The sequence below is a fragment of the Ranitomeya imitator genome, chromosome 3 (assembly GCF_032444005.1).
Source record: "Ranitomeya imitator isolate aRanImi1 chromosome 3, aRanImi1.pri, whole genome shotgun sequence".
NCBI lineage: Eukaryota > Metazoa > Chordata > Amphibia > Anura > Dendrobatidae > Ranitomeya > Ranitomeya imitator.
Window position 1 is genome coordinate 601,751,272 of NC_091284.1, and position 15,275 is coordinate 601,766,546.

The following is a 15,275-nucleotide window of genomic DNA, read 5'->3' on the forward strand; positions in this document are numbered from 1 at the left end:
CTGTCCATGGGCGTCCTCTGTTGGTTGTGAGTGGGGCTGCGGCTTCTGAGTTTCCTTCCACAGGTGATGAGGTTAATTCGTTAGCTGGCTGCTCTATTTAACTCCACTTAGATCATTGCTCCATGCCACCTGTCAATGTTCCAGTATTGGTCTAGTTCACTCCTGGATCGTTCTTGTGACCTGTCTTACCAGCAGAAGCTAAGTTCCTGCTTGTTTTTTTTGTTTGCTATTTTTCTGTCCAGCTTGCTATTTTGATTTTTGTCTTGCTTGCTGGAAGCTCTGGGACGCAGAGGGAGCGCCTCCGCACCGTGAGTCGGTGCGGAGGGTTTTTTGCACCCTCTGCGTGGTCTTTTTGTAGTTTTTGTGCTGACCGCAAAATTACCTTTCCTATCCTTAGTCTGTTCAGTAAGTCGGGCCTCACTTTGCTAAATCTATTTCATCTCTGTGTTTGTATTTTCATCTTTACTCACAGTCATATACAGTGGGGCAAAAAAGTATTTAGTCAGTCAGCAATAGTGCAAGTTCCACCATTTAAAAAGATGAGAGGCATCTGTAATTTACATCATAGGTAGACCTCAACTATGGGAGACAAACTGAAAAAAAAAAATCCAGAAAATCCCATTGTCTGTTTTTTTAACATTTTATTTGCATATTATGGTGGAAAACAAGTATTTGGTCAGAAACAAACAATCAAGATTTCTGGCTCTCACAGACCTGTAACTTCTTCTTTAAGAGTCTCCTCTTTCCTCCACTCATTACCTGTAGTAATGGCACCTGTTTAAACTTGTTATCAGTATAAAAAGACACCTGTGCACACCCTCAAACAGTCTGACTCCAAACTCCACTATGGTGAAGACCAAAGAGCTGTCAAAGGACACCAGAAACAAAATTGTAGCCCTGCACCAGGCTGGGAAGACTGAATCTGCAATAGCCAACCAGCTTGGAGTGAAGAAATCAACAGTGGGAGCAATAATTAGAAAATGGAAGACATACAAGACCACTGATAATCTCCCTCGATCTGGGGCTCCACGCAAAATCCCACCCCGTGGGGTCAGAATGATCACAAGAACGGTGAGCAAAAATCCCAGAACCACGCGGGGGGACCTAGTGAATGAACTGCAGAGAGCTGGGACCAATGTAACAAGGCCTACCATAAGTAACACACTACGCCACCATGGACTCAGATCCTGCAGTGCCAGACGTGTCCCACTGCTTAAGCCAGTACATGTCCGGGCCCGTCTGAAGTTTGCTAGAGAGCATTTGGTTGATCCAGAGGAGTTTTGGGAGAATGTCCTATGGTCTGATGAAACCAAACTGGAACTGTTTGGTAGAAACACAACTTGTCGTGTTTGGAGGAAAAAGAATACTGAGTTGCATCCATCAAACACCATACCTACTGTAAAGCATGGTGGTGGAAACATCATGCTTTGGGGCTGTTTCTCTGCAAAGGGGTCAGGACGACTGATCCGGGTACATGAAAGAATGAATGGGGCCATGTATCGTGAGATTTTGAGTGCAAACCTCCTTCCATCAGCAAGGGCATTGAAGATGAAACGTGGCTGGGTCTTTCAACATGACAATGATCCAAAGCACACCGCCAGGGCAACGAAGGAGTGGCTTTGTAAGAAGCATTTCAAGGTCCTGGAGTGGCCTAGCCAGTCTCCAGATCTCAACCCTATAGAAAACCTTTGGAGGGAGTTGAAAGTCCGTGTTGCCAAGCGAAAAGCCAAAAACATCACTGCTCTAGAGGAGATCTGCATGGAGGAATGGGCCAACATACCAACAACAGTGTGTGGCAACCTTGTGAAGACTTACAGAAAACGTTTGACCTCGGTCATTGCCAACAAAGGATATATTACAAAGTATTGAGATGAAATTTTGTTTCTGACCAAATACTTATTTTCCACCATAATATGCAAATAAAATGTTAAAAAAACAGACAATGTGATTTTCTGGATTTTTTTTTCTCAGTTTGTCTCCCATAGTTGAGGTCTACCTATGATGTAAATTACAGACGCCTCTCATCTTTTTAAGTGGTGGAACTTGCACTATTGCTGACTGACTAAATACTTTTTTGCCCCACTGTATGTGGGGGGCTGCCTTTTCCTTTGGGGAATTTCTCTGAGGCAAGGTAGGCTTTATTTTTCTATCATCAGGGCTAGCTAGTTCCTTAGGCTGTGTCGAGTTGCATAGGGAGCGTTAGGAGCAATCCACGGCTATTTCTAGTGTGTGTGATAGGATTAGGGATTGCGGTCAGCAGAATTCCCACGTCCCAGAGCTCGTCCTATATTATTTGTAACTATCAGGTCATTCCGTGTGCTCTTAACCACCAGGTCCATTATTGTCCTTACCACCAGGTCATAACAGTACAGGTGGCCCAAAGTATTAATGCATCTCAATAGAGGGATAAGAGAAGTTCTGAGACCATTTTTTTTTCTTTGCAGTGTGTTTTGTCTCTCTTTTCCCCTTTACATCTGGGTGGTTCAGAACACAGGTGTAGACATGGACATTCAAGGTCTGTCCTCTTTGATGGATAATCTCACTATAAGTGTACAAAACATTCAAGATTTTGTGGTTCAGAATCCGATGTCAGAGCCTAGGATTCCAATTCCTGATTTGTTTTTTGGTGATAGATCTAAGTTCTTGAATTTCAAAAATAATTGTAAATTGTTTCTTGCCTTGAAACCTCGCTCCTCAGGTGACCCTGTTCAACAAGTAAAGATCATTATTTCTTTGTTACGTGGTGACCCTCAAGACTGGGCATTTTCCCTTGCGCCAGGAGATCCGGCATTGCTTGATGTTGATGCGTTTTTCCTGGTGCTTGGATTGCTTTATGATGAACGTAATTCAGTGGATCAGGCAGAGAAAATCTTGCTGGCTCTGTGTCAGGGTCAGGATGAAGCGGAGATATATTGTCAGAAGTTTAGAAAGTGGTCTGTGCTCACTCAGTGGAATGAATGTGCCCTGGCAGCAATCTTCAGAAAGGGTCTCTCTGAAGCCCTTAAGGATGTCATGGTGGGATTTCCCATGCCTGCTGGCCTGAATGAGTCTATGTCTTTGGCCATTCAGATCGATCGACGCTTGTGTGAGCGTAAGGCTATGCACCATTTGGCAGTACTATCTGAGCATGGGCCTGAGTCCATGCAGTGTGATAGGACTTTGACCAGAGCTGAACGGCAAGAACACAGACGTCGGAATGGGCTATGTTTTTACTGTGGTGATTCCACTCATGCTATCTCCGATTGTCCTGGGTGCACTAAGCGGTTCGCTAGGTCTGACACCATTGGTACGGTACAGTCTAAATTTCTATTGTCCGTTACTCTGATTTGCTCTTTGTCATCCTATTCTGTTATGGCATTTGTGAATTCAGGCGCTGCCCTGAATTTGATGGACTTGGAGTTTGCTAGGCGCTGTGGTTTTTTCTTGGAGCCCTTGCAGTATCCTATTCCATTGAGAGGAATTGATGCTACGCCTTTGGCCAAGAATAAGCCTCAGTACTGGACCCAATTGACCATGTGCATGGCTCCTGCACCACAGGAGGATATCTGCTTTCTGGTGTTGCATAATCTGCATGATGTGGTCATTTTGGGGTTGCCATGGCTACAGGTTCATAATCCAGTATTGGACTGGAAATCTATGTCTGTGTCCAGCTGGGGTTGTCAGGGGGTACATGGTGATGTTCCATTTTTGTCTATTTCGTCTTCCACTCCTTCTGAAGTTCCAGAGTTTTTGTCGGATTATCGGGATGTATTTGATGAGCCCAAAGCCAGTGCCCTACCTCCTCATAGGGATTGCGATTGTGCAATTAATTTGATTCCTGGTAGTAAGTTTCCTAAGGGCCGATTGTTCAATTAATCTGTGCCAGAACACGCCGCTATGCGGAGTTATATAAAGGAATCCATAGAGAAAGGCCATATTCGCCCGTCGTCATCACCGTTAGGAGCAGGGTTCTTTTTTGTGGCCAAGAAGGATGGTTCTTTGAGACCTTGTATTGATTACCGCCTTCTCAATAAAATTACAGTCAAATTTCAGTATCCTTTGCCGTTGCTGTCTGATTTGTTTGCTCGTATTAAAGGGGCTAGTTGGTTCACCAAGATAGATCTTCGAGGGGCGTATAATCTTGTGCGTATTAAACAAGGCGATGAATGGAAAACAGCATTTAATACGCCCGAGGGCCATTTTGAGTACCTGGTTATGCCATTCGGGCTTTCCAATGCTCCATCAGTATTTCAGTCCTTTATGCATGACATCTTCTGAGAGTACCTGGATAAATTCCTGATTGTGTATTTGGATGATATTTTGGTCTTTTCGGATGATTGGGAGTCTCATGTGAAGCAGGTCAGAATGGTGTTCCAGGTCCTTCGTGCGAATTCCTTGTTTGTGAAGTGGTCAAAATGTCTCTTTGGAGTTCAGAAGGTTTAATTTTTGGGGTTCATGTTTTCCCCTTCTACTATCGAGATGGACCCTGTTAAAGTCCAAGCCATTTACGATTGGACCCAGCCGACATCTGTGAAGAGCCTGCAAAAGTTCCTGGGCTTTGCTAATTTTTATCGGCGCTTCATCGCTAATTTTTCTAGTGTTGCTAAACCGTTGACTGATTTGACCAAGAAGGGTGCTGATGTGGTCAATTGGTCTTCTGCAGCGGTAGAGGCTTTTCAGGAGTTGAAGCGTCGTTTTTCTTCTGCCCCTGTGTTGTGCCAGCAAGATGTTTCGCTCCCGTTTCAGGTTGAGGTTGAGGCTTCTGAGATTGGAGCTGGGGCTGTTTTGTCGCAAAGAAGTTCTGATGGCTCGGTGATGAAGCCATGTGCTTTCTTTTCTAGAAAGTTTTCGCCTGCTGAGCGCAATTATGATGTTGGTAATCGAGAGTTGTTGGCCATGAAGTGGGCATTCGAGTAGTGGCATCATTGGCTTGAAGGAGCCAAGCATCGCGTGGTGGTCTTGACAGATCACAAGAATTTGACTTATTTTGAGTCTGCCAAACGGTTGAATCCGAGACAGGCTCGATGGTCGTTATTTTTCTCCCGTTTTGATTTTGTGGTTTCGTACCTTCCGGGCTCTAAGAATGTGAAGGCTGATGCCCTGTCAAGGAGTTTTGTGCCTGACTCTCCGGGTGTTCCTGAGCCGGCGGGTATTCTCAAAGAAGGGGTAATTTTGTCTGCCATCTCCCCTGATTTGCGGCGGGTGCTGCAAAAATTTCAGGCTGATAGACCTGACCGTTGCCCAGCGGAGAAACTGTTTGTCCCTGATAGATGGACTAGTAGAGTTATCTCTGAGATTTATTGTTCAGTGTTGGCTGGGCATCCTGGAATCTTTGGTACCAGAGATTTGGTGGCTAGATCCTTTTGGTGGTCGTCTTTGTCACGGGATGTGCGTTCTTTTGTGCAGTCCTGTGGGACTTGTGCTCGGGCTAAGCCCTGCTGTTCTCATGCCAGTGGGTTGCTTTTGCCCTTGCCGGTCCCGAAGAGGCCCTGGATGCATATCTCAATGGATTTTATTTCGGATCTCCCCGTCTCTCAAAAGATGTCGGTCATTTGGGTGGTTTGTGATTGCTTTTCTAAGATGGTCCATTTGGTACCTTTGTCTAAATTGCCTTCCTCCTCTGATATGGTGCCATAATTTTTCCAGCATGTGGTTCGTTTACATGGTATCCCGGAGAACATCGTTTCTGACAGAGGTTCCCAGTTTGTTTCGAGGTTTTGGCGATCTTTTTGTGCTAGGATGGGCATTGATTTGTCTTTTTCCTTGGCTTTCCATCCTCAGACAAATGGCCAAACCGAATGTACTAATCAGACTTTGGAAACATATCTGAGATGCTTTGTTTCTGCTGATCAGGATGATTGGGTGTCCTTTTTGCCGTTGGCTAAGTTCGCCCTTAATAATCGGGCCAGCTCGGCTACTTTGGTTTCGCCGTTTTTCTGCAATTCTGGTTTCCATCCGCGTTTCTTTTCAGGGCAGGTTGAGTCTTCGGACTGTCCTGGTGTAGATACTGTGGTGGATAGGTTGCAGCAGATTTGGACTCATGTGGTGGACAATTTGACATTGTCCCAGGAGAAGGCTCAATGTTTCGCTAACCGCCGGCGTTGTGTGGGTCCCCGACTTCGTGTTGGGGATTTGGTTTGGTTGTCATCTCGTTATGTTCCTATGAAGGTTTCCTCTCCTAAGTTTAAGCCTTGTTTCATTGGTCCATATAAAATTTCTGAGGTTATCAATCCTGTGTCATTTCATTTGGCCCTTCCTGCTTCTTTTGCCATCCATAATGTGTTCCATAGGTCGTTATTGCGGAGATACGTGGCGCCTGTGGTTCCATCCGTTGATCCTCCTGCCCAGGTGTTGGTTGAGGGGGAGTTGGAATATGTGGTGGAGAAGATTTTGGATTCTCGTATTTCGAGACGGAAACTCCAGTACCTGGTCAAGTGGAAGGGTTATGGTCAGGAAGATAATTCCTGGGTTTTTGCCTCTGATGTTCATGCTGCCGATCTGGTTCGTGTATTTCATTTGGCTCATCCTGGTCGGCCTGGAGGCTCTGGTGAGGGTTCGGTGACCCCTCCTCAAGGGGGGGGGTATTGTTGTGAATTCTGTTGTCGGGCTCCCTCCTGTGGTCATGAATGGTACTTCGGCTGGTTCTGTCCATGGACTTTCTCTGGTGGCTGTGGGTATTTCTGAGTTTCCTTCCACAGGTGACGAGGTTAATACATTAGCTGGCTGCTCTATTTAACTCCACTTAGATCTTTGCTCCATGGAACCTGTCAATGTTCCAGCATTGGTCTAGTTCACTTCTGGATCATTCTTGTGATCTGTCTTCCCAGCAGAAGCTAAGTGACTGCTTGTTTTTCTCTGATTTGCTATTTTTCTGTCCAGCTTGCTATTCTGATTGTTGTCTTGCTTGCTGGAAGCTCTGGGACGCAGAGGGAGCGCCTCCGCACCGTGAGTCGGTGCGGAGGGTCTTTTTGCGCCCTCTGCGTGGTCTTTTTGTAGGTTTTTGTGCTGACCGCAAAGCTACCTTTCCTATCCTCATTCTGTTCAGTAAGTCGGGCCTCACTTTGCTTAATCTATTTCATCTCTGTATTTGTATTTTCATCTTTACTCGCAGTCATTATATGTGGGGGGCTGCCTTTTCCTTTGGGGAATTTCTCTGAGGCAAGGTAGGCTTTATTTTTCTATCTTCAGGGCTAGCTAGTTCCTTAGGCTGTGCCGAGTTGCATAGGGAGCGTTAGGCGCAATCCACTGCTATTTCTAGTATAGTTGATAGGATTAGGGATTGCGGTCAGCAGAGTTCCCACGTCCCAGAGCTCATCCTATATTATCAGTAACTATCTGGTCATTCCGTGTGCTCTTAACCGCCAGGTCCATTATTGTCCTGACCAAAAGGTCATAACAGTGGTCTTGACGGATCACAAGAATTTGACTTATCTTGAGTCTGCCAAACGGTTGAATCCGAGACAGGCTCGATGGTCGTTATTTTTCTCCCGTTTTGATTTTGTGGTTTCGTACCTTCCGGGCTCTAAGAATGTGAAGGCTGATGCCCTGTCAAGGAGTTTTGTGCCTGACTCTCCGGGTGTTCCTGAGCCGGCGGGTATTCTCAAAGAGGGGGTAATTTTGTCTGCCATCTCCCCTGATTTGCGGCGGGTGCTGCAAAAATTTCAGGCTGATAGACCTGACCGTTGCCCAGCGGAGAAACTGTTTGTCCCTGATAAATGGACTAGTATAGTTATCTCTGAGGTTCATTGTTCGGTGTTGGCTGGTCATCCTGGAATCTTTGGCACCAGAGATTTGGTGGCTAGATCCTTTTGGTGGCCGTCCTTGTCGCGGGATGTGCGTTCTTTTGTGCAGTCCTGTGGGACTTGTGCTCGGGCTAAGCCCTGCTGTTCTCGTGCCAGTGGGTTGCTTTTGCCCTTACCGGTCCCGAAGAGGCCCTGGACGCATATCTCTATGGATTTTATTTCGGATCTTCCTGTCTCTCAAAAGATGTCGGTCATTTGGGTGGTTTGTGATCGCTTCTCTAAGATGGTCCATTTGGTACCCTTGTCTAAATTGCCTTCCTCCTCTGATTTGGTGCCATTGTTTTTCCAGCATCTGGTTCGTTTACATGGCATTCCGGAGAACATCGTTTCGGACAGAGGTTCCCAGTTTGTTTCGAGGTTTTGGCGAGCCTTTTGTGCTAGGATGGGCATTGATTTGTCTTTTTCCTCGGCTTTCCATCCTCAGACAAATGGCCAAACCGAACGAACTAATCAGACTTTGGAAACATATCTGAGATGCTTTGTTTCTGCTGATCAGGATGATTGGGTGTCCTTTTTGCCTTTGGCTGAGTTCGCCCTTAATAATCGGGCCAGCTCGGCTACTTTGGTTTCGCCGTTTTTCTGCAATTCTGGTTTCCATCCTCGTTTCTCTTCAGGGCAGGTTGAGTCTTCGGACTGTCCTGTTGTAGATACTGTGGTGGATAGGTTGCAGCAGATTTGGACTCATGTGGTGGACAATTTAACATTGTCCCAGGAGAAGACTCAATGTTTCGCTAACCGCCGGCGCTGTGTGGGTCCCCGACTTCGTGTTGGGGATTTGGTTTGGTTGTCATCTCGTTATGTTCCTATGAAGGTTTCCTCTCCTAAGTTTAAGCCTCGTTTCATTGGTCCGTATAGGATTTCTGAGGTTCTCAATCCTGTGTCGTTTCGGACAGAGGTTCCCAGTTTGTTTCGAGGTTTTGGCGAGCCTTTTGTGCTAGGATGGGCATTGATTTGTCTTTTTCCTCGGCTTTCCATCCTCAGACAAATGGCCAAACCGAACGAACTAATCAGACTTTGGAAACATATCTGAGATGCTTTGTTTCTGCTGATCAGGATGATTGGGTGTCCTTTTTGCCTTTGGCTGAGTTCGCCCTTAATAATCGGGCCAGCTCGGCTACTTTGGTTTCGCCTTTTTTCTGCAATTCTGGTTTCCATCCTCGTTTCTCTTCAGGGCAGGTTGAGTCTTCGGACTGTCCTGGTGTAGATACTGTGGTGGATAGGTTGCAGCAGATTTGGACTCATGTGGTGGACAATTTAATATTGTCCCAGGAGAAGACTCAACGTTTCGCTAACCGCCGGCGCTGTGTGGGTCCCCGACTTCGTGTTGGGGATTTGGTTTGGTTGTCATCTCGTTATGTTCCTATGAAGGTTTCCTCTCCTAAGTTTAAGCCTCGTTTCATTGGTCCGTATAGGATTTCTGAGGTTCTCAATCCTGTGTCGTTTCGTTTGACCCTTCCGGCTTCTTTTGCCATCCATAATGTATTCCATAGGTCGTTGTTGCGGAGGTACGTGGCGCCTGTGGTTCCATCCGTTGATCCTCCTGCCCCGGTGTTGGTTGAGGGGGAGTTGGAGTATGTGGTGGAGAAGATTTTGGATTCTCGTATTTCGAGACGGAAACTCCAGTACCTGGTCAAGTGGAAGGGTTATGGTCAGGAAGATAATTCCTGGGTCTTTGCCTCCGATGTTCATGCTGCCGATCTGGTTCGTGCCTTTCATTTGGCTCGTCCTGGTCGGCCTCGGGGCTCTGGTGAAGGTTTGGTGACCCCTCCTCAAGGAAGGGGGTACTGTTGTGAATTCTGTTGTCAAGCTCCCTCCTGTGGTCATGAATGGTACTTCGGCTGGTTCTGTCCATGGGCGTCCTCTGTTGGTTGTGAGTGGGGCTGCGGCTTCTGAGTTTCCTTCCACAGGTGACGAGGTTAATTCGTTAGCTGGCTGCTCTATTTAACTCCACTTAGATCATTGCTCCATGCCACCTGTCAATGTTCCAGTATTGGTCTAGTTCACTCCTGGATCGTTCCTGTGACCTGTCTTCCCAGCAGAAGCTAAGTTCCTGCTTGTTTTTCTTTGTTTGCTATTTTTCTGTCCAGCTTGCTATTTTGATTTTTGTCTTGCTTGCTGGAAGCTCTGGGACGCAGAGGGAGCGCCTCCGCACCGTGAGTCGGTGCGGAAGGTCTTTTGCGCCCTCTGCGTGGTCTTTTTGTAGTTTTTGTGCTGACCGCAAAGTTACCTTTCCTATCCTCAGTCTGTTCAGTAAGTCGGGCCTCACTTTGCTAAATCTATTTCATCTCTGTGTGTGTATTTTCATCTTTACTCACAGTCATTATATGTGGGGGGCTGCCTTTTCCTTTGGGGAATTTCTCTGAGGCAAGGTAGGCTTTATTTTTCTATCTTCAGGGCTAGCTAGTTCCTTAGGCTGTGTCGAGTTGCATAGGGAGCGTTAGGAGCAATCCACGGCTATTTCTAGTGTGTGTAATAGGATTAGGGATTGCGGTCAGCAGAATTCCCACGTCTCAGAGCTCGTCCTATATTATTTGTAACTATCAGGTCATTCCGTGTGCTCTTAACCACCAGGTCCATTATTGTCCTTACCACCAGGTCATAACAGAGCTCCTGCAAAGCTGCGCATAAAGGACTGTTCCCTGGTAAAACTGGGGGATGCTGAGTCACTGGTGCCCGCAGCAGGCACAGAATCCCCACATCCTCTCCCTGCAGAAACCCCACGCCCACGTGCCTTACTCCCTGTCTTCTTCATCTTGGTAGACTGATAAAGATAGGCAGAAAAGTACTAAGGGCTTAGTGTGCTTATTCCTAAACAGCTGCCAACAGGTGTAAGAAACGCTAATTTTCCTACACAACTGTAAAGTGGAGTGTTTTGTGAACTTTATTTATGTTTTTTTTTACAAAAAAAAATGGATGTGCCCAAAGATGTAAAACCGAAAGTATCTCTAAAACATAGGCTAATATTAATCTGGCTGGAGCTGCAGGGCACATATATGCATAGTGCACGCTACCTTGCTGGATACAGATGGAAACACACCACTAATAGGAGAAATTTGGAAAAATGGGCTGCACTAATGAAAAAAAGGACAATATATGAGGCAGTGACGCACGCTGAGTGGACTACAACCAGATGTGGCTGCAGAACACACTGCAGCGAGAGCTGCACTCACACACACAGACCTTGCAGACAGCCGTGAACGGCGCTGCAAGGCTACAGAAAGGCCCCTCTATCTACTTCTATATAGTGCACACAATCTAGCTGGATACGGATGGAAACACACCACTGATAGGAGAAATTAGGAAAAATGGGCTGCACTAATCAAAAAAAGGACAATGTATGAGGCAGTGACGCACGCTGAGCGGACTACAACCAGATGTGGCTGCAGAACACACTGCAGCGAGAGCTGCACTCACACACACAGACCTTGCAGACAGCCGTGAATGGCGCTGCAAGGCTGCAGAAAAGCTCCTCTATTTACTTCTATATAGTGCACGCAATCCAGCTGGATATGGATGGAAACACACCACTAATAGGAGAAATTAGGAAAAATGGGCTGCACTAATGAAAAAAAGGACAATGTATGAGGCAGTGACGCACGCCGAGCGGACTACAACCAGATGTGGCTGCAGAACACACTGCAGCGAGAGCTGCACTCACACACACAGAGCTTGCAGACGGCCGTGAACGGCGCTGCAAGGCTGCAGAAAAGCTCCTCTATCAACTCCTATATAGTGCATGCAATCTAGCTGGATACGGATGGAAACACACCACTAATAGGAGAAGGCAGAAAAAATGTGCAGCAGCACTTTTTGGAAAAAAAGGACAATGTAACAGTATGAGGCAGTGATGCACACTGAGGGAACTACAACCAGATGTGGCTGCAGAACAACCTCAAGCGTGAGCTGCACTCACACACACACACAGACCTTGCAGACAGCTGTGAACAGCACTGCAAGGCAAAAAAAGGTTCTCACACAGCGGTTGCTACAGTAGCCTGGGTAAAGCACAATGAAACAAATTGCTATATCAAACTGTCCCTCAGTTAGAACAGCAGCATCCTGTCCCTAATTGAATTCACAGCAGAGCGAACCCAAAATGGCGGCGGCAGCTTTTATAGTGCATCATGACATCATTTCAGCAGCCAATCACAGCCATGCCAGTAGTTACATGCCTAACATGCATAACAGGATGTGCCCACACTTCTTAGGAATGCTCATTGGCTGAATTAAATCAAACTGGCTCATACCATTATGGGAACTTCTGATTCCAGTATTCGATATTGCAAAAGTATCTGAACTCAGTATCGGAATTCCGATACCGTGAATATCGGCCGATACCCAATACTTGCAGTATCGGAATGCTTAACACTAATGATGAGACATGGAGGAAGGCCTCATTAAAAAATAGGCCCAATTTAAAGGAGAAGGGTCTCTTAGATTTGGAATTCCCATACACTAAGTGTATGGGCTGACAAACATTTCCCCATTGGGGGTAAATATTTTAAAAAATATTTATGGGGATCGTAGACACCCTGGCCAAAAAATTGACTGACTGTATGAGCATAGAACACATTCACCCTGGTGTTCAATTAATGGTGGATGATGAGGACAAGGAGGAGGAGTGCACCAAATAGCTGAAATCAGGAGGTGTATACCCATGTGTGGGTGTGAAGAGGTGCATGGGAATGCACCTCCCAAAAAGACACTGTATTGGAGGTTATGTTTCACTGTCATTTGGTGGTGTGGAGAAGTCTGGCCCAATCCAGTGCTTGTTAATTTTTACAAGATTCAGCCTGTCTGCATTTTCCGTTGACAGGCAAATGCGCTTATCTGTGATATTTCCACCAGCGGCACTAAAAACCTACTCTGACAAAACACTAGCGGCAGGGCAGGCCAGGGCCTCCAAGGCATAGAGAGACAGTTCATGCCACGTGTCCAGCTTGGATACCTAATAATTAAAAGGCACAGAGGAATCACAGAGGATGATGGTACGGTCAGCAACGTACTCCCTCAGCATCTTAGAAAACATTCCATTCTTTGTGACATTACCACATGCCTCAGGGTCAGGGCGATGGGAGGGTTCGAAAAAACTGTCCCAGAACTTTGCCAGTGTTCCCCTGCCTCTACTGGATTGGAGTTGTGTCTCTCTCACCTGTACTCCTTCGTTTTCCAACAAACAGTTATGTCTGCTTCCAGCATTTTGAGATGGGATTTTTTTTTACAAATTCTGCAACAATGGCCCTCTGGTAATGCAGCATTTTAATACACCTGTCTGCCTCTGGAAGAAGAGATTGAAAGTTCTCCTTGTAGCGTGAGTCTAAAAGTGTCACTACCCATTAATGACTGTCACCCCAAATTTTTACAATATGAGGGTCACAGGAAAGGCAGTGCAACAAAAAGTCAGCATTGCATGCCAAACTGGTAACAGGCAAGCCTTCCGTGTCTTCACCAACAGGACGACCGACCAAGGTGTTCTCCTCCTCCTCTTCCTCCCTGTTCTCAGGCCATCCACGTTGAACAAATGGTATGACAGTTGTGCTTGTAGTACTGTCTACTAGAGTTGAGCGACTTTTACTTTTTTAGGATCGAGTCGGGTTTCGCGAAACCCGACCTTCTCAAAAGTCGGGTCGGGTGAAATCGGCCGATTATTGCGAAAAGTCGGGGGCCAACCGAAACATGAAACCCAATGCAAGTCAATGGGGAATCAAAGTCGGCAGTGAGTGGAGGACAGGAAAACACCTGCAGTGTCCATTTAAATGCCAAAAACATCAATTCTTATTTCGTAAGCTTGTCAATCTTAATTTACTTTATAATAAGAGTTAGGCATTGAAAACATGGGGTCATTTGGCTAAGGTTGTGGGGGGGGTAGGGCTGGCTCAAGATTTTTGTGGGCCCAGGAAACGCGGAATACATCACGGCGGTCGAGCAGGGAGAGGTAAGTATTTCAACTTTGCAAGTGCTGTAATCCTGAGCAAGCAGGGGGGCCCACTCGTTATCACTTGGCACTGGCACAAGGCCCCTCATAGTACGGCAGTGTGTTTGACCGTGGGTTGCGCCTCCCACTGCCAGAGACACTTTTGCATGCTATGAGGGGCACTGTGCCAGTGACATCACCAACGAGTATGCCCCCCCAACTGATGAAGGAACCTGCACATTCATCTGCTCCTTCCTCTTTGTCCCCGTGTAAGGTGGTATAGTATGCGGGAAGGGTAACTTGACTTTCAGTAGGGTCAGATTCTGGCTGAGTAGAGTGCAAGGGGAGTGTAGTGGTCTGGGTCAATGTACCAGCAGACTCATCTATCAGTGGCTGGGCAATGGGCAGGATGAGGAGGAAACACAGATATAGGCCCAAATAACAAAGTAGGCTAAATGCAGTTCAAAATTGGTAACAGGACTAAACAGGCGGCATAGCTTTGTTCAGTGTAGGAAAACTGTAATGAGTGGCAGACACAGTTAGTAGGCCCAAATAAGAAAGTAGGCTAAATGCAGTTCAAAATTGGTAACAGGACTAAACAGGCGGTTTAGCTGTGTTCAGTGGAGGACAACTGTAATGAGGGGCAGACACAGTCAGTAGGCCCAAATAAGAAAGTAGGCTAAATGCAGTTCAAAATTGCTAACAGGATTAAACTGGCGGCATTGCTTTGTTCAGTGGAGGACAACTGTAATGAGGGGAAGACAGTTACTAGGCCCAAATAAGTAAGTAGGCTAAATGCAGTTCAAAATTGGTAACAGGAGTACACAGGCGGCATAGCTTTGTTCAGCGGAGGACAACTGTAAGGAGTGGCTGACACAGTTAGTAGGCCCAAATAAGAAAATAGACTAAATGCAGTTCAAAATTGGTAACAGGAGTATACAGGCGGCATAGCTTTTTTCAGCGGAGGAGGACAACTGTTATGAGAGGCTCACACAGTTACTAGGCCCAAGTAAGTAAGTAGTCTAAATGCAGTTCACAATTGGTAACAGGAGTACACAGGCAGCATTGCTTTGTTCAGTGGAGGACAACTGTAATAAGTGGCTCAGACAGACTTAGTAGGCCTAAAATAAAAAAGTACGCTAAATGCAGTTCACAATTTGTTACAGGAGTACACAGTCGGCATTGCTTTGTTCAGTGGTGGACAACTGTAATAAGTGGCTCAGACAGACTTAGTAGGCCTAAAATAAAAAAGTAGGCTAAATGCAGTTCACAATTGGTAACAGGAGTACACAGGCGGCAAAGCTTTGTTCAGCGGAGGACAACTGTAAGGAGTGGCTGGCACAGTTAGTAGGCCCAAATAAGAAAGTAGGCTAAATGCAGTTAACAATTGGTAACAGGGGTGCACAGGCGGCATGGCTTTGTTCAGTGGAGGACAACTGTAATATGTGGCTCAGACAGAATTAGTAGGCCTAAAATAAAAAGTAGGCTAAATGCAGTTCAAAATTGGTAATAGGAGTACACAGGCGGCATAGCTTTTTTCAGTGGAGGCGGACAACTGTTATGAGAGACTCACACAGTTA